The 23144-nt window shown below is 38.1% G+C and overlaps 1 protein-coding gene across 4 annotated transcripts in view; it reads right to left on the bottom strand.

Moving 5' to 3' along the window:
• The window catches only part of ARHGAP24 (Rho GTPase activating protein 24), a 914624-nt gene that overhangs the window by 445983 nt on the left and 445497 nt on the right, over positions 1 to 23144 (bottom strand). For 2 of the 4 annotated variants that reach the window (XM_061420701.1, XM_061420704.1), the window contains exon 1: positions 14810 to 15022. The exons of the other annotated variants lie outside the window; for them this stretch is intronic. The gene's annotated coding sequence lies outside the window, so the exon portion shown is untranslated. Of the gene's footprint in view, positions 1 to 14809; positions 15023 to 23144 lie in introns of those variants that run through there. 4 annotated transcript variants of the gene reach the window in all.

Genomic DNA, 23144 nt, shown 5'->3' with positions numbered 1-23144 from the left:
TGAGTTTGAGCAAGCTCTGGAAGACAGTGAAGGACAGGGAAGCCTGGCGTGCTCATCCATGGGGTCACAAAGCATCGGACATGACTGAGTGACTGAATTGAACTCTCTCTTTATTGATATTTCCATTTTGTTCCTATATCATTTTCTTTACTTTCTCCACATCTTCCCCTAGTTCTTTGCACATCTTTAAGACAGTTTGAAACTGATTTTTTTCTAGTAGATCTGTCATTTGTTCTTTTTCAGTGATAGATTCTCTTGATTTATTTTTTCCTTTAAATGGTCCATACTTTCCTGTTTATTTAAATGTCTTGTGGATTTTTGTTTTTGTTGTTGTTGTTGTTGCAAACTGGACATTTGAATCTGATCATGTAGTAACTCTGGGAATCAAATCCTCCTCTTTCCCCAGGACTTGCTGTTTTTGTTTATTGTCTGTTTGTTTTATTGTTGCAGGCTGTTTCTGTGCCAAGAATCACCCTGAGTTGTAAACTGAAGGTCTTCTCATATCTTTTCGGAGCCTGTGATGTTCCCTTGGCATGTGTCATCACTTTCTAATTTTCTTCCTAAATGCAGTTGCTTTTCAATATTCTAGCTTTTAATGTCTGGCTTCCAAAAAGGAAAAAGAGAAAGTAAGGGGGAAGGGGTGGGAACAAAAGGATACAGGCCCTTTAAATACCCTGGAAGTCACTTCGGCTGAGAGATTTGCAGCAATGGTGGGAGATGAAACAACAATGGATGCCTGCTTCTTTGAACTTCTGTGATCAGAAGAAGCAATCAGTGATCAGAGAACAGATGCCCCAGATTTGGAGAACAGGGTCCTTTTTTTGCCCATCCTGGCTTCCATAAATTCTATACAAGTTGCTTCTGCAACATATGCACAACTTCCTGCCATGTGGCTGTAGGTGGGTGATGGGTAGCTGCTACTCTGCTAGGAGCTAAAACTGATCAAAATTATATTCATGATCATTTATACTGGCCATGCCTTCCCCTGGAATTACAAGCTTCAGAGTTTCAAAACAGTTACATCAGACAGATTCTGCCAGCACAATCTAGGTGGGGAGACAAATTTCTGATGCGTCCTATTCCACTATCTTCCCAGAATCCTCCAAAATAATATTGATTTTTAACTAAAAAGACAGTTGTCATGCCCTCCGCCAGGGGAGCTTCCTGACCCAGGGATCAAACCTATGTCTCCTGCATCGGCAGGTGGGTTCTTTACCACTGAGCCACCTGGGAAGCCTGACTTAGTAATGATGATCTGACAAATAGAAGAAAGATGCCTTGCTCTGATTTACCATTAAGAAACTGTGTCCCAGTCTCCAACTCCTTTCTGAATGCCAGTGCCTAGCCTATATATAACTACTTCCATCAGGAAACTGATGGCACTGTCTTTTTAGTTAAAAATCAGTGTCAGAATGCCAGTAGTACAGAGAATACCTCCCCAGTATTCTTGCCTGGAGAATCCCAGGGACAGAGGAACCTGGCGGGCTACAGTCCATAGGTCACAATGAGTTGGGCACGACTGAAGCAACTGAGCATGCATGCATACATTACTAAAGTCAACCTTAACATCGTATTAATTATTCTAGTATGACCAAACACACTGTGATGCCTACACTTAACATTATTGGCCCTTTTGGGAAATGAATACACTGTATAAAAGTCATACAATTCACTAGCTACATTTGTCTTTCTAATGTTTCTTTTTCAATTATTTCAATCTCTGAAACCATTTTGTGAGGCTTGTTTTCATTTTCCCCTTTTGTTTTACACTTCTTTCATAGCCCTTATTTGTATTTCTCTACCTAACCATTTATTTAGCAGCAGCTTTTCATTATGTTCCCCAAAGTCTTTTTACATAAACCACACAGGAAAAGAAGGTACCAATTTTCTAATTCAGCAGGGTTATTTGCATTTATGAGCAAATGCTAAACACTGAAATTCAGTGAGAAAATTAAACCATGAATCTCAACCTAAGTATGCTTTAGTTCTTCAAAAGGAACTTTGAGACTTTGCCCACACCTACTAGGTAACTATAAATACCATCTAATTTGTTTACTGTTAGGTGCTTTATGCTATCACTTTCTAGGTACAAAATGAACTAGGCAAAATAGACAATGTGTCTATGCTTGCCAGAGAGAGACTTATTTCTAGTGAAATCTTCATATGTTGGATGTCTGAAAGAAAAGGAGCTTCCCATTTCCTGATGTGCTCCATCAACCTGAGAAAGGGGTTATTCCCTTGTTGTGTTTGGCTTAATAGTTCAGTTTGTACCATTTATTGGAGTAGGGGAAAGTTTTCAGGTTCTGCAATGCCCCCTTTCTTTCAGGTTCATTAATGTCCCTCGGACAAATAGTGTCCAGGTCTGAGTGAAAAAGGAGGTGGAGTTGGTTGTAGTGAGCATGGACATATTAGGCAGATTAGGGTCAATGGAAGAGAGCAAAATCATAAAGAGGTTGTTGTTTTTTAAAAAAAGGAAAGTATATAGGATTGCAGTGTTTGTCAGCTGAGTCTCTTCTTTTTTCTTCTTTTAAAGATTTTTATTTGATGTGGACCATTTTTAAAGTCTTTATTGAATTTTTTACTACCTCTGCTTTAGCTTTTTTTTTTTTTTTTTGGCTGTGAGATATGTGGGGTCTTAGCTCCCCAACTAGGGATCAAACCTGTACCCCCTGCATTACAAGGTGAAGTCTTAACCACTGGACCATCGGGGAAGTCCCTAAACTCACGTTTCCACATTGACTATATGATTACCTTTCATATGAATGAATCAAAGAAGAATGGATTTTGTGTTCCATTTAGTCTCTTTTTTGTACCTGTATACAGTTAAATAAATTTTAAGTAATGTTTTCATTTTGTTTTGTTAATGTACTGACATTGGTGAATGGATTGGAAAATGATAGGTGACTTTTGTGGGGTTACGAAATACTTGCTTGCCATATGTTTTAGAGAGAATAAGCCACTACTGGCTTCCCCAATGGCCCAAGTAATAAAGAATCTGCTTTCAATGCAGGAGACACAGGAGATGTGGGTTCAATCCCTGGGTCAGGAAGATTCCCCCTGGAGGAGGAAGTGGCAACTCACTCCAGTATTCTTGCCTGGAAAATTCCATGGACAGAGAAGTGTGGCAGGCTACAGTCCATAAGAGTAGCTCTTGTCCAAAGAGCTGGACAAGACTGACCGTGAGTATTGATGATGATGATGAGTTCTAATGAGTTCTTGACATTCTAATGCTTGTATTCAGAAGAGATGGAAGTTATTTTAGTAAGTACTCTGAGACAGAAAATAAGATTCCTTTCTTTACATATGGATTAGAGGGCCAATTCAATAGCTATTCAATCTAAAGCAAGGCTGGTAGGTAGATTTCATCTCTCCTGAAAACCCTGAATGACTTTTTGTGGCTGCCTGGAATGCTATATTAAGAAAGATTTCAATGCATTTACCAGCCTAGTGAGAAAGGAGTGCTGGGATGGAGTGGACAAGTCTGCCTTGAAGATAGAAAAGAAGAGGACCCACTTCTGACAAACCAAGCCTAAGATCATTGTACATTAGACTGTAGGTTAGGCCAGAGGTTTTCAAACTTATTTTTGCTTCTGCTATAATGTAAGTAATTGGTAGTAAAGCTAATAATAATGTATGCTTGTTGTCTTTGTGGATGTTGGTTGTTCGTGGTCTAGAAATACTATTAACTAACATATACTAAGTATTTCCTACATGCCATATACCGTGCTAAGTACCTTATAGGTAGCAGCTCACAACTACCATTTAGTGCTCACACCAATCCTTTGACAAAGTTATACTCAGGTCAATTCTCAGGGCCTTATCTGCAATTCCATCCTTTTCTCTTTTCATGAAGAGTGTCAGAATGCCAGTAATACAGAGACTATGTTGAATGCACTGAAATATTTGAAAAAGTGAAATTTTCTCAAGCTTTAATAGTTTAATTAATGACTTGTGACACACCTCCTAGCTTATTGACACAGGAGCATAGCAACACTCAAGTTGAGCCCTCTGATACTACACTTGCCATACTGGTTTTCCAGACTCACTCCCTAATCCCAGACTGAATGTCATGGAAACGTGCGAGTTTTTGATAAAATGGAAAGCAGGTGATCATTGGTAGAGGCGTGATTGCCAGGCCCCCAAAAGTGCTATCAAATCAGTTACAACTGCAAATACTACAGGTTAGCGGTGCTACAAGGGAAGGGCAGTAAACCTACTTTAGTTAACCCTTTCATTTTACACATGTGAAAACTAAGGCCAAGGATTCTTATTTATATTTCACTACTCTTTAACTTTTTCCTACACATATTTTAAGAACTGTGGCAAATGTACTGAAAAAAGTGAGAGTGTTAATGTTAAATTATACATATACCCTTAGGTCTACTTTTATGTGCACTGATAATTTTGATAAAGGTTGTAGGGAGTAAAACTTGATCTACTATAATATATATTATTTGGGAGGGCAAATATGTCAGATGGCAGGTACTCAATGAGGGTTTATTTTAATTAAAGACAGACGACAAGGAGGAAGCGAGTGAAAGAAGAAAGGAACAAGAAAGAAAGGGAGGAAAGAAGGAAGCTTTCCCACTCCAAATGAATTAAAATCTCATCTACATTAAATAGTCATGCTCTAAATATTAGCATCTCTGGGCTAACAATTCATTCTCTAGCACTCACATATTAAGCATTGCTTTCAGAGGGACTTCTTCCTTCTTGAAAAGGAGATAATCAAACTGAACATGCAAAAAATATAGTAACTGGTACACAAATATGGCATGCTATGGAAATTTACAAAATGGCTTTGAAAAATATTCAAATTAACTTCTAGACTTATAATTAAAAGGAAAACATCTGAAAAATTAAAATCTACATTCTATTTTAAACTCTTGAATATACTTTAAAAGCATTTGGTAGCATACAGGATTAGTATGTACTATGTATTTCTATAAAAGTATTTTGACGGTAAGATATCTCAAACTAAAAAAGGCACCAAAACTACAAAATGTAAAATTTCTCTCAAAATTCACACAATATCCTTTACTTTTGTTGTAAAAGATAAAGTTTCTTTGTGATTTATTTAATAAAGAAGATCTGTCAAGCTGACTTCTCTGAAGCACAGCAGGTCTCCACTCTAACCAACTCAACGCAAAGATATGGCTCTAGCTACATTCAAAGAGGAATTATAAGGCTCAAAAGAGGATCAGAAATGAGAACACCTTGATACTGAGAACCAAAGAAAATGAAAAGTGTATACATCTGTTGCTAATGGATTAGCCTGAGGTGTAGAAGTTGTTAATAAGAACCAGATTCATTATCTGGTAAGTTTTCAGACATGCCTCCAAACTGGTTATTATCATAATTATATGATGAAAAGAGCTTGCTCCAATATTAAACATAAAAAATAAAAATGTATTTTTCCTAGTCAAGTTTACTAGTGCTATAATGTTCTGTCCTCTGGCTTTTTTTTCTTTGTATTGGGTAAAAGAATTTTGGAACATTAATAAAAGATGCATTTCAACAGTTATTAAAATTTCAAGCTAAAAATATATTAGAAATCTTCTAGGGCAACCTTCTGTTTTTTGTTTTGTTTCCTTTTAAGATGAGCAAATGAGTCTCCAGATTAATTGTTTAGGTTTTTAGTAAGCAGAGTTAAGATTAAATTCAGGTCCTCTGATCCTTGCTAGACCCCAATCCCATTTGTTATCAAATGTAATTCACCCCCACGCAAATGCCCACAGAAGCTAAAAGGAGGTGGTGGAGTTTACAGAACCTCTATCCATCATATGCCCAGTGCAATTTCGTTTACAAAGTTGTCTTCACCTGCAAGCTTTATTTTGCAGGTGATTTACCTCTAAGAATATCACCTGATGGCCTTTAGAGAAGAGACAACTTCTCATGTTTTTCCATTTTAAATCAGCTCACTATTAAAAGAAACTTTCTGGGTCAGAAAGAAAGACTAAGTATTCAGGATACAAAGACTTCGGCAATCACTGCCTTTATAACTCCCTCTCAAGCATTAGTTAGAAACTTGCATGGACAATAAAATATAGGGCTAATGTTTTTGCAAACTTAGACAAAAAAAAAAAAAAAAACACCACAGAGATTTAATCCCCATTATGAATTTAAAACAATCTCAGGTAAGAGTGTCATCACTTGAAAAATGTATACTTTTCCAGAATGATTTTTTATAACCATATACTTTGAAGAGTTAGATATTCGTGTTGAACTCAAGTTTATGATACTGATAGGGACAGAGTAAAGAGATGAAGTAGGTGGTTAAATAGTTAATCCCTCAAGAGATTGTAGTCATTATAAAGAAAAAAAAGTATGGGAGACCACTGTAAGTTAAGGATCACTCAAGAAAGCAGGTTTGCTTAACCACAAAGCCAAGCAACAAAACCATGCAACAGAAGCCTGAGACATGCCACCAAACAATAAAACAATGATAGTGTGAGACCCACATCTTGTCCAATGAGTTCAGTAAGTTAATGACTCCTAGGATATGCTCCTCTCTGCACACTCTGAGACATAAAGAACCAGAGCTCCTCAGAGTCCTCCCAACACATTGCAGCATCATTATTATCTGTCTATGTATCAATTCATTCTCTTCATGGCTCTTTACTATGTTACTATTATGTGTTCCAAGGTTGTCTCCCTTATTATAAACCAATTGTCATTTTAAATTATCAACATTAATGTGATCTACTAGATGATGTTTTTTTAAAATTAATTATCACTGGTGACATGAATTAAGTACTAAATGCTCTAGTGTGGGGAATATCTAGAAGGAAAAAGAGCCAATTATCTCTTTATCCTTTGCATCTAGTTTGTTCTTGGCCCAATATATAAAAGACTTGATCCTCATTCCTCATTGGAGAAACAGTTTATGACACCCTGAATTTCTCTGAGTTTCTTTTTTTTTGTCTCTGCATCTCTGTCTTGCTGTTTTCTCATTCTCCATTCTGTTTTTTCAGTGTTTGATTTCAGGGATTCTCATGGTTGGGAAGGGGGGATGCGGAGTGGAAGGAAGATGAGGATTAATGTCTGCAAATGCTCCAGATTATTCTTTTTTAACCCATTAGTGGGAACCACCACTAACACGATGACCAGTGAAAATGCCCTCAGTGGGCAATGGTTTTGACAGGCTAGTACATGTTCTCCCCAGTTCCCTGTCACATGCCTAAGAAGACAGTCCCTGGTACATTTCCTGATTAGCCATTTCCATTTTACAGATAGTAAAACAGTCATCAGCCACTGCTTGGTATCACTTTTGTCTTGCGTCAGAAACAGAATACATCACATCTGTTTGTTGTCCGTGAATTCTCTTCATTGTATGAGTTTGTAAAGACAGCCAGAAATAAAACTCAGGTTTATGTCAGGTGGTGCTAATGGATCTGAGCAGGATAATATGAAATAACTAGAAGTAGGGACCACCTGGAAATGCCTACACAGCTAACAGAGGTTCCTTTCATGAATGACTGTAAAAACTGAGTCCTGAATAGGGCAGGTGGGATTTAGCAGGGTTTTTATCCCATCTTGGCTGCACACTCTGAGGACATGTCCCAAGCTGCCACGTATCATCTACAGAAGCTAACATCTCCTATCCTAGGACCTCTCAGCAGAAATTAAGTTATTAACCTAATTCCTAGAACTCAAGGATGCCTATAAATTGCCATTATTTAAAATGATGGGTTCTTCATCAGGATTCCATGCAAGCTACATTCCTATTTATCCATTTCTTCTTTTTTTTTTTCTCCCTTATTTGATAAATAAACCTACTCAAAAACATCTCAACTCTAGTTTAGATCCCGCTCGCCTCCTAAGAACATTTTTTTTTTCCTTTCTGACCTCCTTTTATTATTTATTTCATTGTTCTGCCCAGTTCTGCCACTTGTTATCTTTGGAACATAGATTATTTTAACCCTTATGAAGCTCAGTCTTACACAGAAAAAACTGCATAGAGTATAATAGTACTATCAGAATTAATGAGATAATAATATAAATAGGATAATGAACAAAGGACACAGCACATAACCATTCACCAAAAAAAAGAAAATTGCCTCCTTTCATTTCCCTGGAAAGCTACAGTAAAGTCAGATTATGTTAAAAATATCTTCAATTTTTATTACCTGAAATTATTTTTTTTTTGAGTTTTATTTATTTTTTTAAACTTTACATAATTGTATTCGTTTTGCCAAATATCAAAATGAATCCATCACAGGTATACATGTGCTCCCCATCCTGAACCCTCCTCCCTCCTCCCTCCCCATACCATCCCTCTGGGTCGTCCCAGTGCACCTGCCCCAAGCATCCAGTATTGTGCATTGAACCTGGACTGGCATAAATGCCTCTTTAATAAGATATTTGAAATTGAGGAATTGGGGCTTGACTTTGCTCCACTTTAAAATAAAAAAGCTAATTACTATATTAGTTCCTGAGCATTTAGTAAAATCACTAACATAATTCATAAAAGAAAATCTGAGATTTTCAGAGAGACATCAAAACAAAAGTTAGAAAAGTATCAATTATATGGAATGCTACCAAATACAAGCCCTCAAGGATAGCATTGTGTGCTCAGTCATATCTTACTCTTTGTGGTTTCCTGTATTGAACCCATCAGGCTCTTCTATCCGTGGGATTCTCCAGGCAAGAATACTGAAGTGGGTTGTCATTTCCATCCTGAACCAAGGATGGAACCCACCATGTCTCCTGCATTGGCAGGCAGATTATTACTGAACTAGTTGAGATAGCATATTCCTATTTCCCAATCCTAAGAGGGGAGAACAAGTCAGAAATAAAAATGTAATTTCTATTAAAATAACTGATCAGAGATGTGTAAACCTGGAAAGGCAACAAATATTGCTTCTGCCAATAATTATTTCTATGATCAAATCAAATTATGTGATTCATAATGTCTTAATTACAATGTTGCAACTTTCAGTTCATATTATGTATTTTGACAGATATGTATTTGAGTTTCCTTACCCAGTAATATTATGATGTGTTACAAGATTTATAAATGAATACCTGATATTTAATTGACCTCCCCTCTGTAAGTGTTTTGGACAAGGACACAAAGAATGTCACAGTCTCTGCTTTGAAAAAGGAATTCATTGATAGAATCTCAAACAGTAAACAACAATCTGATGAATGATTTATGCATGTTTGAAAACCCAGCCAAGTTTTCTATTTCATGAGTTTCGTATTTCATAATTTTGGAAAGAAAAGGCTTCAGAGGGAGCAAAATACTTGTTTATATCTTTAAAGCATCCTCAATCATTTTTTGGAGAAGGCAACAGCACCCCACTCCAGTACTCTTGCCTGGAAAATCCTATGGACGGAGGAGCCTGGTGGGCTTCAGTCCATGGGATGGCTAAGAGTCAGACACAACTAAGTGACTTCACTTTCACTTTTCACTTTTGTGCATTGGAAAAGGAAATGGCAACCCACTCCAGTGTTCTTGCCTGGAGAATCCCAGGGACGGGGGAGCCTGGTGGGCTGCCATCTATGGGATCGCAATCATTTGGGAGAATGACATTGAAACATGTAAAATATCATGTAAGAAACTAGTTGCCAGTCCAGGTTCGATGCACGATACTGGATGCTTGGGGCTAGTGCACTGGGACGACCCAGAGGGATGGTATGGGGAGGGAGGAGGGAGGAGGGTTCAGGATGGGGAACACATGTATACCTGTGGCGGATTCATTTTGATATTTGGCAAAACTAATACAATTATGTAAAGTTTAAAAATAAAATAAAAAAAATAAAAATAAAAAAATCCAAATACATTAAAAAAAAAAGAAATTGCAAACAGAAAAAAAAAAGAGTTAAAAAGAGAAAAATGTTTTAAATAAACATTGTATTTTTATCACAATTGCATATGAAATGAAGATATCTCAAAGAGGAAATTTTGAAAACAGTGAGCATTTTAGATGTGGAATTATGTTATACCTGTGATAATGACTAAAACTGCCTTCAGTGAAGATTTTTGTTTAAGTATTCAAGATGCAAACTAAGAACACTTGGAACATTCGTGAAATCTTTGCCTGATTGGAAAACGGACTGCTCATTTTCCCCCAGTATGCTAAAAGGTAAAGTGCCCCAATTCCAAAATATCTGTGGATATTCCATGAATATTTAGTAGGCAAATGTAAAGATTTGGGGAAAAAATAAAAGGATTAGTTCAGTGGAAGAATTATGAAAGTATAATTTCTAGAAAGCAGCTGCATTTGTGGGGCTAAGAAAAATTCTAGAAATCTGGAATCAAAGAGCAGCTCTGAAGCCATCAGCTCCGTCTCCTCATTTAACAGAGGAAGTCCTGAGAAAACTAAGTCAGGATGATATGCTCCATTAATCGAGGCTTAAGTCCATAACACAGGAGGAACCTTTGGCTCCTGCAGCAAGCACTATGTGCTTTGTAAAACACAGAAATTTACAGGATGTCAACTTTCTCATTAAAATCTAGAGGAAAATGTAAGTCTTAAGTCTAGTCACTAAAAAAATTAAAACTAGGAAAAACGGTTCAAAAATAGAAACAGGAATTTTGGCACTGCAAAACTGTCTGAAAATGTATTAGAGTCTTACAGCTGATGTTTCTGGCCTTCCTGGAGAAGCTTCTGAATGCTAAATAACACAGTCAAGTTAGGGTTATGTTCAGTTCAGTTCAGTCGCTCTGTCATGTCCAGCTCTTTGTAACCGCATGAACCGCAGCATGCCAGGCCTCCCTGTCCATCACCAACTCTCGGAGTCCACCCAAACCCATGTCCATTGAGTCGGTGATGCCATCCAACCATCTTATCCTCTGTCGTCCCCTTCTCCTCTTGCCTTCAATCTTTGCCAGCATTAGGGTCTTTCCAAATGAGTTAGTTCTTCACATCAGGTGGCCAAAGTATTGGAGTTTCAGCTTCAACATCAGTCCTTTCAATGAACACCCAGGACTGATCTCCTTTAGAATGGACTGGTTGGATCTCCTTGAGGTCCAAGGGACTCACAAGAGTCTTCTCCAACACCACAGTTCAAAAGCATCAATTCTTCTACGCTCAGCTTTCTTTATGGTCCAACTTTCACATCCATACATGACCACAGGAAAAACCATAGCCTTGACTAGATGGGCCTTTGTCAGCAAAGTAACCTCTCTGCTTTTTAATATGCTGTCTATATTGGTCATAACTTTCCTTCCAAGGACTAAGCGTCTTTTAATGGCACGGTTGCAATCACCAACTGCAGTGATCTTGGAGCCCCAGAAAATAAAGTCAGCCACTGTTTCCACTGTTTCCCCATCTATTTGCTATGACGTGATGGGACCGGATGCCATGATCTTAGATTTTTGAATGTTGAGCTTTAAGTCAACCTTTTCACTCTCCTCTTTCACTTTCATCAAGAGGCTCTTTAGTTCTTCTTCACTTTCTGCCATAAGTGTGTGTCATCTGCATATCTGAGGTTATGGATATTTCTCCCGGCAATCTTGATTCCAGCTTGTGTTTCTTCCAGTCCAGCATTTCTCATGATGTACTCACATATAAGTTAAATAAGCAGGGTGACAATATACAGCCTTGACGTACTCCTTTTCCTATTTGGAACCAGTCTGTTGTTCCCTGTCCAGTTCTAACTGTTGCTTCCTGACCTGCATACAGGTTTCTCAAGAGGCAGGTCAGGTGGTCTGGTAGTCCCATCTCCTTCAGAATTTTCCACAGTTGGTTGTTATGCACACAGTCAAAGGCTTTGGTATAGTCAATAAAGCAGAAATAGATGTTTTCTGGAATTCCCTTGCTTTTTCGATGATCCAGTGGATGTTGGCAATTTATGTTGTTTTATTCAAATAATCAGTGTCCATGGCAAGTAAGGTCAGGAGTATTGCATACTCAACCCATATCTAGGTCAGTGAGCTCACATCTACAGATTCAGTTTTTTATTCTAGTCATCCACTTGACAATTTCTCAAAACTGATCACAAGGTAGGCCAAATAGAAGATGTGCATCTACTTATCTGAACTATCTTTTTTTTTTTTAATTTCAATGAGGGATGAAACATTATTTAGGCATGTGTGACCCCATACTTAAAAAATAAATTTAAGTAGGAATACAGGTTCATTGGAAGGACTGATGCTGAAGCTCAAATTCCAACATTTTGGCCACCTGATGCAAAGAACTGACTCATTTGAAAAGACCCTGATGCTGGAAAGAAGAAAAGTAAAGATATAAGCATCTGAATGCAGAGTTCCAAAGAATAGCAAGAAGAGATAAGAAAGCCTTCCTCAGCGATCAATGCAAAGAAATAGAGGAAAACAACAGAATGGGAAAGACTAGAGATCTCTTCAAGAAAGTTAGAGATACCAAGGGAACATTTCATGCAAAGATGGGCTCGATAAAGGACAGAAATGGTATGGACCTAACAGAAGCAAAGATATTAAGAAGAGGTGGCAAGAATACACAGAACTATACAAAAAAGATCTTCACAACCCAGATAATCACGATGGTGTGATCACTCACCTAGAGCCAGACATCCTGGAATGTGAAGTCAAGTGGGCCTTAGGAAGCATCACTACGAACAAAGCTAGTGGAGGTGATGGAATTCCAGTTGAGCTATTTCAAATCCTGAAAGATGATGCTGTGAAAGTGCCGCACTCAATATGCCAGCAAATGTGGAAAACTCAGCAGTGGCCACAGGACTGGAAAAGGTCAGTTTTCATTCCAATCCCAAAGAAAGGCAATGCCAAAGAATGCTCAAACTACTGCACAATTACACTCATCTCACATGCTAGTAAAATAATGCTCAAAATTCTCCAAGCCAGGCTTCAGCAATACATGAACCGTGAACTTCCTGATGTTCAAGCTGGTTTTAGAAAAGGCAGAGGAACCAGAGATCAAATTGCCAACATCCGCTGGATCATGAAAAAAGCAAGAGAGTTCCAGAAAAACATCTATTTCTGCTTTATTGACTATGCCAAAGCCTTTGACTGTGTGGATCACAATAAACTGTGAAAAATTCTGAAAGATATAGGAATACCAGACCACCTAACCTGCCTCTTGAGAAATCTGTATGCAGGTCAGGAAGCAACAGTTAGAACTGGACATGGAACAACAGACTGGTTCCAAATAGGAAAAGGAGTACGTCAAGGTTGTATACTGTCACCCTGCTTATTTAACTTATATGCAGAGTACATCATGAGAAACGCTGGACTGGAAGAAACACAAGCTGGAATCAAGATTGCTGGGAGAAATATCAATCACCTCAGATATGCAGATGACACCACCCTTATGGCAGAAAGTGAAGAGGAACTAAAAAGCCTCTTGATGAAAGTGAAAGAAGAGAGTGAAAAAGTTGGCTGAAAGCTCAACATTCAGAAAACTAAGATCATGGCATCCGGTCCCATCACTTCATGGGAAATAGATGGGGAAACAGTGGAAATAGTGTCAGACTTTATTTTTGGGGGCTCCAAAATCACTGCAGATGGTGACTGCAGCCATGAAATTAAAAGATGCTTACTCCTTGGAAGGAAAGTTATGACCAACCTAGACAGCATATTGAAAAGCAGAGACATTACTTTGCCAACAAAGGTCCGTCTAGTCAAGGCTATGGTTTTTCCTGTGGTCATGTATGGATGTGAGAGTTGGACTGTGAAGAAGGCTGAGCACTGAACAGTTGATGCTTTTGAACTGTGGTATTGGAGAAGACTCTTGAGAGTCCCTTGGACTGCAAGGAGATCCAACCAGTCCATTCTGAAGGAAATCAGCCCTGGGATTTCTTTGGAAGGAATGATGCTCAAGCTGAAACTCCAGTACTTTGGCCACCTCATGCGAAGAGTTGACTCATTGGAAAAGACTCTGATGCTGGGAGGGATTGGGGGCAGGAGGAGAAGGGGACGACAGAGGATGAGATGGCTGGATGGCATCACTGACTCGATGGACGTGAGTCTGAGTGAACTCCGGGAGTTGGTGATGGACAGGGAGGCCTGGTGTGCTGCAATTCATGGGGTCGCAGAGTTGGACACGACTGAGCGACTGAACTGAACTGAACTGATGCTGGAAAAGATTGAAGGCGGAAGGAGAAGGGGACAACAGAGGATGAGATGGTTGGATAGCATCACTGACTCAATGGACATGAATTTGAGCAAGCTCCAGGAGTTGGTGATGGACAGGGAGGCCTGGAGTCCTGCAGTCCTTGGGGTTGCAAAGAGTCAGACATGACTAGTGACTGAACTGAACAGGTTCACAAAGCTGTGCTGAGGGTCTTGCTGATGCATTTAATTGATTCCATCAAGCTCTTCTATGACTATGACACAAACAGGAACAAAGAGTTTGAAAGAAATAATTCAGCACAGTTAAAATATATTGGTGGGCCAAAAAGGTGGTTTGTGTTTTTCCATAACATCTGACAGAAAACCCTGAACTTATTGGTCATGATGATCATGCCTGGATTTCAGAAGCTCAAGTTTAAGCAGGGAAGGTGGGTGGCCTGGTAATGAGCTCTTAAGAGCAAGAAGCTGTGGGTGTACTGCCTGTGAGAGCTAAAGGGTGAAAAAAAGAGAACAAGATGCAGCCCCAGGTACAACATCCTGGGTAGTCGAGATGGTCATAAACAGCCACAAGTTAGCCAGAGAAACAAGAATAACCAAGATGGACCTGTAGTCTCCTTACAGCCATAGGCTATTAGGAAGAGATGCATTTGTCCTTTTTTATTCTTCCTCCCTGCCAGTCCAGAAATGTCAAAGAGAAGAAAAAGGTACCCAATTCATGGTCCTCATACATGTGTAGACACAGACACACACACACACACACCCAGTGCTGGAGAGAGGGGAGAGAAAGTGTACCTGTGCTTCCTATCTATGTGAGGTAAGCCATCCAGGCTGGCAAGCATTGGGGTAGGGCGTGTTGTTGTTAATGTGTAGTTGCTAAGTGATGTCTGACTCTTTTGTGACCTCATGGGCTCCTCTGTCCATGGGATTTCCTAGGCAAGAATCCTGGAGTGGGTTGCCATTTCTTTCTCCAGGAGATCTTCCTAACCCAGGGATCAAACCCACCTCTCCTACACTGGCAGGCTGATTCTTAGAGGGACATAAATGAGATTTAAATCAAGCATGAGGCCTGAGTTTTAAATTAGGTTTGAATTTAATAATTTAAAAATGGTAGTATTTCCTCAAAAGGTTAAACACAGAGTCACTATATATCCCATCAAACCCACTGTTACGTATATAAGCAAGAGAAATGAAAATGTATGGCTACACAAAACCTTATACATGCTCACGGCAGTGTTATTCATAAATGCCCCAGAGTGGGAAACAATCCAAATGTTTGTCAACTGAAGAATGGATATATATATATATATATATAATGTGGTATATCATTACAATGGACTATTATTAGGCCATATAAGTAAATGAAGTGCTAATACAGATACAACATGGATTAACCTCGAGAATATTATGGTAAAGGAAACCAAAATTCAGAAGGCAAGAATAATAATTCAAGCAACCAGGATTGCTTCCTTTTTACACAAAAATTGATACAAAATATTTCATAAATCATAATTTACAATTGATAGTCACTGAATAAATAAACGTATGGAAATAACATTGGAAAATAGAGACCATCTGAATTTATGCAGAATAAATCTAAAGAAGAAGGGACAGAAAGATTGAGTGCTCAATAGAAATCTAAAAGAAAATAAATAGAAAATAGCTATGGAATACTTTATATACCGGGGGGAGAAAAAGTAACCCTTTAAAATACATTACTCTCAACACTAAAAATATAAACATTCAAATTACATTTCCAACCATTAAGTTTTTCCCTAAATTCTTTTCTCCACTAGTTGCGGTGGTGGAAATAACCCTAAGTTTATGCTGATGGTTCCACTTACTGAATTCCATCACAAACACAAAAGCCTTCAGTCGATAAGTAAATGTTACAAGCAGCACTCAAGGGATTCAACTCCAGTAGTTCTCTCTCCAAATTGTTATTCCGGAATAAGTGCTGTGAGTGAGACGAGAAAGTTAGGGCTGCCTCCCTCTGGGTTGGTCCAGTTTTGCAAAGAGAATCCTTAAAGCCTCCTCAGCTGTCATCAAAATCATTTGGTAAGCTCTGAAGGGGTCCCAAAAGTAATTTAAACAAAGAGAAAAGACATACTACAGAATTTAGCATTAGCTTTTTTTTTTTTTTTTTTGAGAATCCGTTTAAATTCAGTGTATTGGCAGCATAGATCACAAGGGAAAACAAGTTATTTTCTGCTCCTATGTTAGCATTACTTACAAGGGCTGATCATCTACCATTTCCGTTTTGTTATACAATAAATAAGGTGCTTATTACAGATATTGATTTCTAAACTGCTGCGTCAGAGTATTCTGATGGTAAAAGACGATGAAAATGACGGCGATAATAATGCTGACTGTGCCAGTGGTGGCAGGAACAACAGCAGTTGGTAGCACAGTGGTAAGAATCCATCTGCCAATGCAGGAAACGTAGGAGACATGGGTCTGATCCTGGGTCAGGAGGATCCTCTGGAGAAGGAAATGGCAACCCGCTCCAGTATTCTTGCCTAGAAAACTCCATGGACAGAGGAGTTTGGTGGCCTACAGTCCATGGGGTCACAGAGTTGGACACGACTGAGCGATTGATTACACACACACAAAGACTGAGAGATTAATATGTGGCCAGGTACTGTATAAGTATTCTAGAAACATCATTTCATGTATACTAACAACCACTTATGAGACAGGTATTATTATTACTCATAGTTTACAGATGTGTAACTCATCCAACGGAGAAGGCAGTGGCACCCCACTCCAGTACTCTTGCCTGGAAAATCCCATGGACAGAGGAGCCTGGTAGGCTGCAATCCGTGGGGTCGCTAGAGTCGGACACGACTGAGCAACTTCACTTTCACTTTTCACTTTCATGCATTGGAGAAGGAAATGGCAACCCACTCCAGTGTTCTTGCCTGGAGAATCCCAGGGACGGGGGAGCCTGGTGGGCTACCATCTATGGGGTCGCACAGAGTCGGACACGACTGAAGCGACTTAGCAGCAGCAGCAGCAACTTATCCAAGTAAACAGTAAGTAACTTACCACAAGCCCATCGCTAGTGATATAATCTAGGCTGAACACAGGCAGTCTGATCCAAGAAACTTTATACAAAACAACTGGGCTCAACCACTTTCCAGAGAAATGCCTACACTGGACAAAGTCAATTCTAGAGGACAGTATGAGGATGAAATTTTCCCTCACAATTATCCCTCTGCCCATGCCCATCCATCAATTTCCCTTCATCCAAGACATTCTTTGCTGCTCTTTCACCCCAAGTATCCTTTCCAGCAGCAACAGATTTTCTCTGCTCTTCCTCTTACAGTCAAAAGTGATTTGAATAATGGATGCTGCTGCTGCTGCTGCTTCTAAGTCGCTTCAGTCGTGTCCGACTCTGTGCAACCCCATAGACGGCAGCCCACCAGGCTCCCTTGTCCCTGGGATTCTCCAGGCAAGAACACTGGAGTGGGTTGCCATTTCCTTCTCCAATGCACAAAAGTGAAAAGTGAAAGTGAAGTCGCTCAGTCATGTCCGACTCTTCATAACGCCATGGACTGCAGCCTACCAGGCTTCTCCATCCATGGGATTTTCCAGGCAAGAGTGCTGGAGTGGGGTGCCATCGCCTTCTCTGAATAATGGATTACAGAAGGCCAAGTGTTTGTGGCATAGTTGCTTTTCAATAATTTTTCTGCAAATTATTGCACTACACAAAATAATAAACATTACAAACAGATAGAATTTCAAAACTATTGCAGGAGGCCTTTTTGGAGAGGTGAAAATTTTGATTCCTTAACAGTGAGATGCACATAGAATAAGCCCTATTTTCACTGTTTGGCTCTAAATCCAATAAACCAAGAAAAATAAGCACATAAAATCAAGGGGAAATGTAAGGTCTCAGAATAAAATAAACAATCTCTAGCACTGCTTACTGGACTTGTAACAGACTTGTCTGTGTTTACATCTCCAAATTCATCTCTTATCCCTGCTTGTCTCCTTTCTAAGGTGCTGAAATACTTAACCATTATTATGGTTATCAAATCGTCAACGATCTACCAAAGGGCCATGACCTACACCTTTAATTCTGCCACATATATCAACCAAATCGCTTATAATAGTGTTATGTTCTCCTTCACTTCTGAGGTTAAGTATATCTTCTTTAGAAAAACTCTCCCTGAACCTTGAAGTGGTTATAGATGCCCCCTTTCTGTTGCTTCCTAAGTATTCTCTATACTTTCTTTATTTAAATACTCATTACATTGTACGGTAGCTGCAATTGACTATAACAGCCACTGGAACTGAATACCATCTTTATGGATATTTTTTAGTATTAATTGATCATCTGTGGCAGTGTCAGCTAGCTCTTTTTCCATACCCGTGTTCTCCTCTGATCCAGGATAAAGCGGGTACATGCCCAGCCTCCTGTGCAGTTAGGCATGATCATGTGACTCAGTCCCAACTACTGGAATATGAATAGAAGTGATAAGAGGCACCTGCACACCGAATGGTCTATCTAAGCCTTCTATGCAGTAGTCTATTTTATACTCTTTCTAGATTACTGGAAAGGAAATGATCCTATGATAAGTTTCAAAGCCAAAAGTTAAAATTGCAAAATCACCAGAAGCTTAAGTTTCTAAACAGTTATTTGAAGCAGACCTCCTCACTTACTGAGAATCACTTTGGACTTTCACCTGAGAAAGAAAGAAACTTCATTTTAAATCCTTGTTCATTTGTTTGGGGAGGTCTATCTTTTTATAGTAACAGTTATATCATCTTTTGTTTCTAGAGTCTAGCATAATAACTGCAGGAACATTAGAAATCTATAAATATATGTTGAAAAAAACCAAGTGAAAGAATGATGCGTATGACCATCTCAAGAAATAAATTCTTTTTTGTCAAATTAATGTTATAAAAATAGCTAACATTTATTTTATATTTACTATATGCTACTGCTTTCTAAAATTCTTTACATAAATTATCTCACATAAACCTCTTAACAATGTTATAGGTAGGTACTAATCTTTTCCCATTGTACACATTAGTGAATTGAAGTTTAAAACCAGCTTATTCAGTCTAATATACCATAGTTATTTGGTAGATGAATCAAGATTCAACCCAAATACAGTGACTCAAAAGCCTATTTTTTTAACCACACTGATATAAAATGCCATGCCTAGGTGACTTCTATAAGCAATAAAAAATTATTCAACCAATAGCAGAATAAAACATTCACTATTAATAACATTACCTTGATATGATTTCTGGGAAAGAGGTAAGAGTTCCTAAAAATTTTTGATGACACACAAATCCTTCTTATGTGTCTTTTGAGATGCCAAGAGACTTAGACGCTACACTGAAAGTCAGTTGGGCTTCCCTGGTAGCTCAGGTGGTAAAAAAAACCCGCCTGCCAATGTAGGAGACATAAGAGATGTGGGTTCAATCCCTGGGTCAGGAAGATCTTTCCTGGACAATTCCATGGACAGAGGAGCCTGGTGGGCTACAGTCCATGGGGTCGCAAAGAGTCAGACATGACTGAGTGACTCACACACACACACACACACACACACACACACACACACACACATACAGAAAGTCAGTTATGTGTGTTTCCAGCATTATTTTACACACATAAGCAGCACTTTGGCTGCTTCTGGGTCATATACTTTAACAGAGAACACCAATTACCTTAGAGATTTCTAGATTTCATTAACTCACGTTTCATTAGATATATAAAATTAGAGTTTACTCTTAAATCAGTAATCAATTCTTGCACATTTAGAAGTCAGGATTCAGGTTATAATTCACTTAAAATCACTTTGTTCTTTAAGGTAAGAAAATCCATTGTGATCTAATACAGTGTCATCTTCATCAGGTCCAGAAAAAAACCTTCCCACACAACTGGATCAATATCTGCTGTAGGAAGCCTAGGCTAGATTAATTGGGTTAGTGCCTGTTTGGATTTCAGTCGTTTTATCAGGAGTCCCAGGTTGGCTTCTCAAAATCAATGCTTTCCAGGGTGTGTCAAGTTCTAGTGCCCAAGGTATATCAGAGATAGTCAATAGTATGGCCAAACATGAGACTCGGCAGTTATTTAAGTAATAATATACTTCAGGATAGAAGTAAAGCAAATTGTCCCCCAAAAGCACTAGGAATTTATCACTAGATTCATTTAACAAAATCTATATAACTGCTTTGTTTTTAAGATAACTATAATAATCACTTTTTATCTATGTATCAGCTTCATCCCCTCTGTTATAATATCTATAAGGCCACAGTCATTTTTCATGATTATTAATGAAAAATAGCCATACAGATATTGTCACAAGCTTAGTTTAAAATATATTTTAAAACATTTTTCATAGCTATCCAGAACTCCTAGGGGTACATAAGGTAGATGAAAGATTTCTTTTTAAATAAATTCTTATGTACAGTATAATTTTAAACTTTTTTCTATGTATAAACAGGACTTTATTTTAAAGATTAAAAATAGAAAAAGTATTAAACAAATATTTTAAAAAATACAGAATTATAAAATGCTTACAGCAGTGGCCTATGAGTAACAGAAATTATGGATACATTGGTGTATATTCAAACATTGGCTACATACATCACTATTCTGTTGGTTTTTTCAGAAACAACAAAGTCAACTTTATTTTTTAAATCTGTTCTAAATAAAATCTGTTTCCATGATAATTGCAAACAGTGGAGTTTCTGGAGTGAGTTTGGGCTAAGATGAACTAAAATTTCATTTTTAAAACTATAGAATACTAAATATTTTAGCTTGATGTATTTTAAATATAAAACACTTACACTTTGAGGTAGAACCCCAGGGGAATTCTGGCTATAGGCTGGAAAGTCTCATTTACAAAAAGATATTGTCACCAGAGAAAGGAGAACCTAGAGGGGCTTTTGCCTTTTGCTCAAGAAGAAAATACAAGGGTCAGTTTAGAGACTTTCTAAGTTCCCAGACTTGCCCAGATTGTGGAATATTTAGGAAGCAAGGTGCAACCTGAATAAGAACACGGTATATCAATGTTAAGTTTAAGTAATTAAGTCTATAAGGTACTAAATCAGATATACTAGGTTCTAGTAGACATGAAAATTGTACAGATGGAAGAAAAACTTAATTGAGAAAAGTATATTCATTAACATAGGTTCTCAACGTATTAGGTGTTATGGATTGAATTGTGCCCGCCCCTGCACCTGCCACCATTCCCATTAAAGTCCTAATCCTCCATGTGGCTAGGACTTTAATGTGAATTATGGAGGGGGACAATTCAATCCATAACACCGAATATGTTGAAAACCTATGTTAATGAATATACTTTTCTCAATTAAGTTTTCCTTCCATCTGTATGGTCACTTTCACAAGGAGTTAATCAAGGTAAATGATGCCATAATGATGGGGCTAATCTGAGAGGACTCGTGTCCTTGGAAGAGGACACCTGAGCTTTCTCACTCTCCAGTGCACAAAGCAAAGGCCATGTGAAGACAGAGAGAAAGTAGTTTTCTACAAGCCAAGAAGACAGGCTCCACCAGAAACCAGCACAGGAAGCATCTCGATCTTGGACTTCCAGCCTCTAGAACTCAGAAAATGAATTTCCGTAAGAATTAGATACCTATTCTATAACTCCAAGTCTTTCTTCTGCTCTGAATTCCTCTTTCCAGTTCAGGCACCTGGAAAATTCCCACCAATCTTCAACATCCTAGGTAAGGGTCACTTCCTGCTTTGCACAGCCTCCTCGACTTCTCTAGCCAGTCATCACTCCCTCCCTGGCACTAATTATATCTGTGCTTTCTGAGTACTTCACGCTTACATGTTAGTCTGTCACAATTATAATTCTATTTACATGTTTCCCCAACAGATGTGTAGTTTTTAATAACAAGGATAATGATGGAGCTTGACTCTTTATTGAGTTGAGAAACTCAGAGAAAGTTTCACTAAAATAAATTGATAGGCTTTTTCTAGGATAGGAGGGACACATACTTCAAGGATTTTAATATTTTCATTTTAGAAACACTATTAAGAAAGAGGAAAACCAATTCAGATTAAGTTTATTGAAAATTTTCAGCTGGTTAGGAATGCTCAGAAGAGTAAATTTTTTCATTTCATTAGTGATGTTTCCTCCAGTATTATTGAAATAGCCCTCAGCAAAAAAATATGAAGGCCAAGGGCATTCTTAGGCTTGAAGGTGCCCATATTGAAAATAGTCCTTCTGACTGAAAACAAATCTAAAGAAAGCTGAGGATTTGTGAGCAGGCAAAAGGCTAAGTTGAAGGAACATTGGATCAGGAGCAAGGAAATTTGATTTTCAGTTTGTTATTTGCTACTCACCAACAATATCTCTTGGCTGATACATACACTCTCTCTCACATGCACACACATACACACACACACACAAACACACATGCATCCTTTATCTATAAAGTGAGGAGTTTTATAACATTTTTTTCCCTGTTTTAACATTTTCCCAAGGCTTTCGATTGCTACTTATTGAATTTTTTAGAGTTATTCTATGATATGTCACTACAGGATTTTTTAAATGTGATTTAAACCACATAGTTTGAAAAAGAGGTTATGATTTTGATATATGAAGCTGAGAATAGTCCATGTTACAGCACCTGGTCCTGGCCCAACCCTGCTTGGCTATAGATATCATTTATTGACTCACCAACTCATCTGAAAATGTGCCTTGCACTTACAATGTGTCAGGCAGGCATCTATTTCTCATTTTAAAAATTCACTTTAAAGTAAGGAATGAATTCATTCATGGACAAATACACAGTCCTTTCAAATTACAAACTGTCCTCTGACATAGACACTGCTGTTTTCATCTGATTCTGTGTGTACATGTCTAAACATCTGTGCAAAATATTAAAATTTAAAGGTACAATGTCAAAATTCCTGGTGCATACATGAAAGATTGTCCAAAAATGAATAATAATTCAAAGTTATTCACCCCAAATTATCTTACTTTGTTAACAGCAAATCTTTAACAAATAATAATTAGGAAGAAAAAATATGAAAACTTTTTTGTGGAGAAATAATGGTAATCTATGTTTCGTTTGTATAAGAATTAGCATTTTCTTATCAATATAACTCTATTTTGTTAGTTTCACATATTATGTC

The sequence above is a fragment of the Bos javanicus genome, chromosome 6, assembly GCF_032452875.1.
Source record: "Bos javanicus breed banteng chromosome 6, ARS-OSU_banteng_1.0, whole genome shotgun sequence".
Classification (NCBI taxonomy): domain Eukaryota; kingdom Metazoa; phylum Chordata; class Mammalia; order Artiodactyla; family Bovidae; genus Bos; species Bos javanicus.
This window is presented reverse-complemented; position numbering and strand designations above follow the sequence as displayed.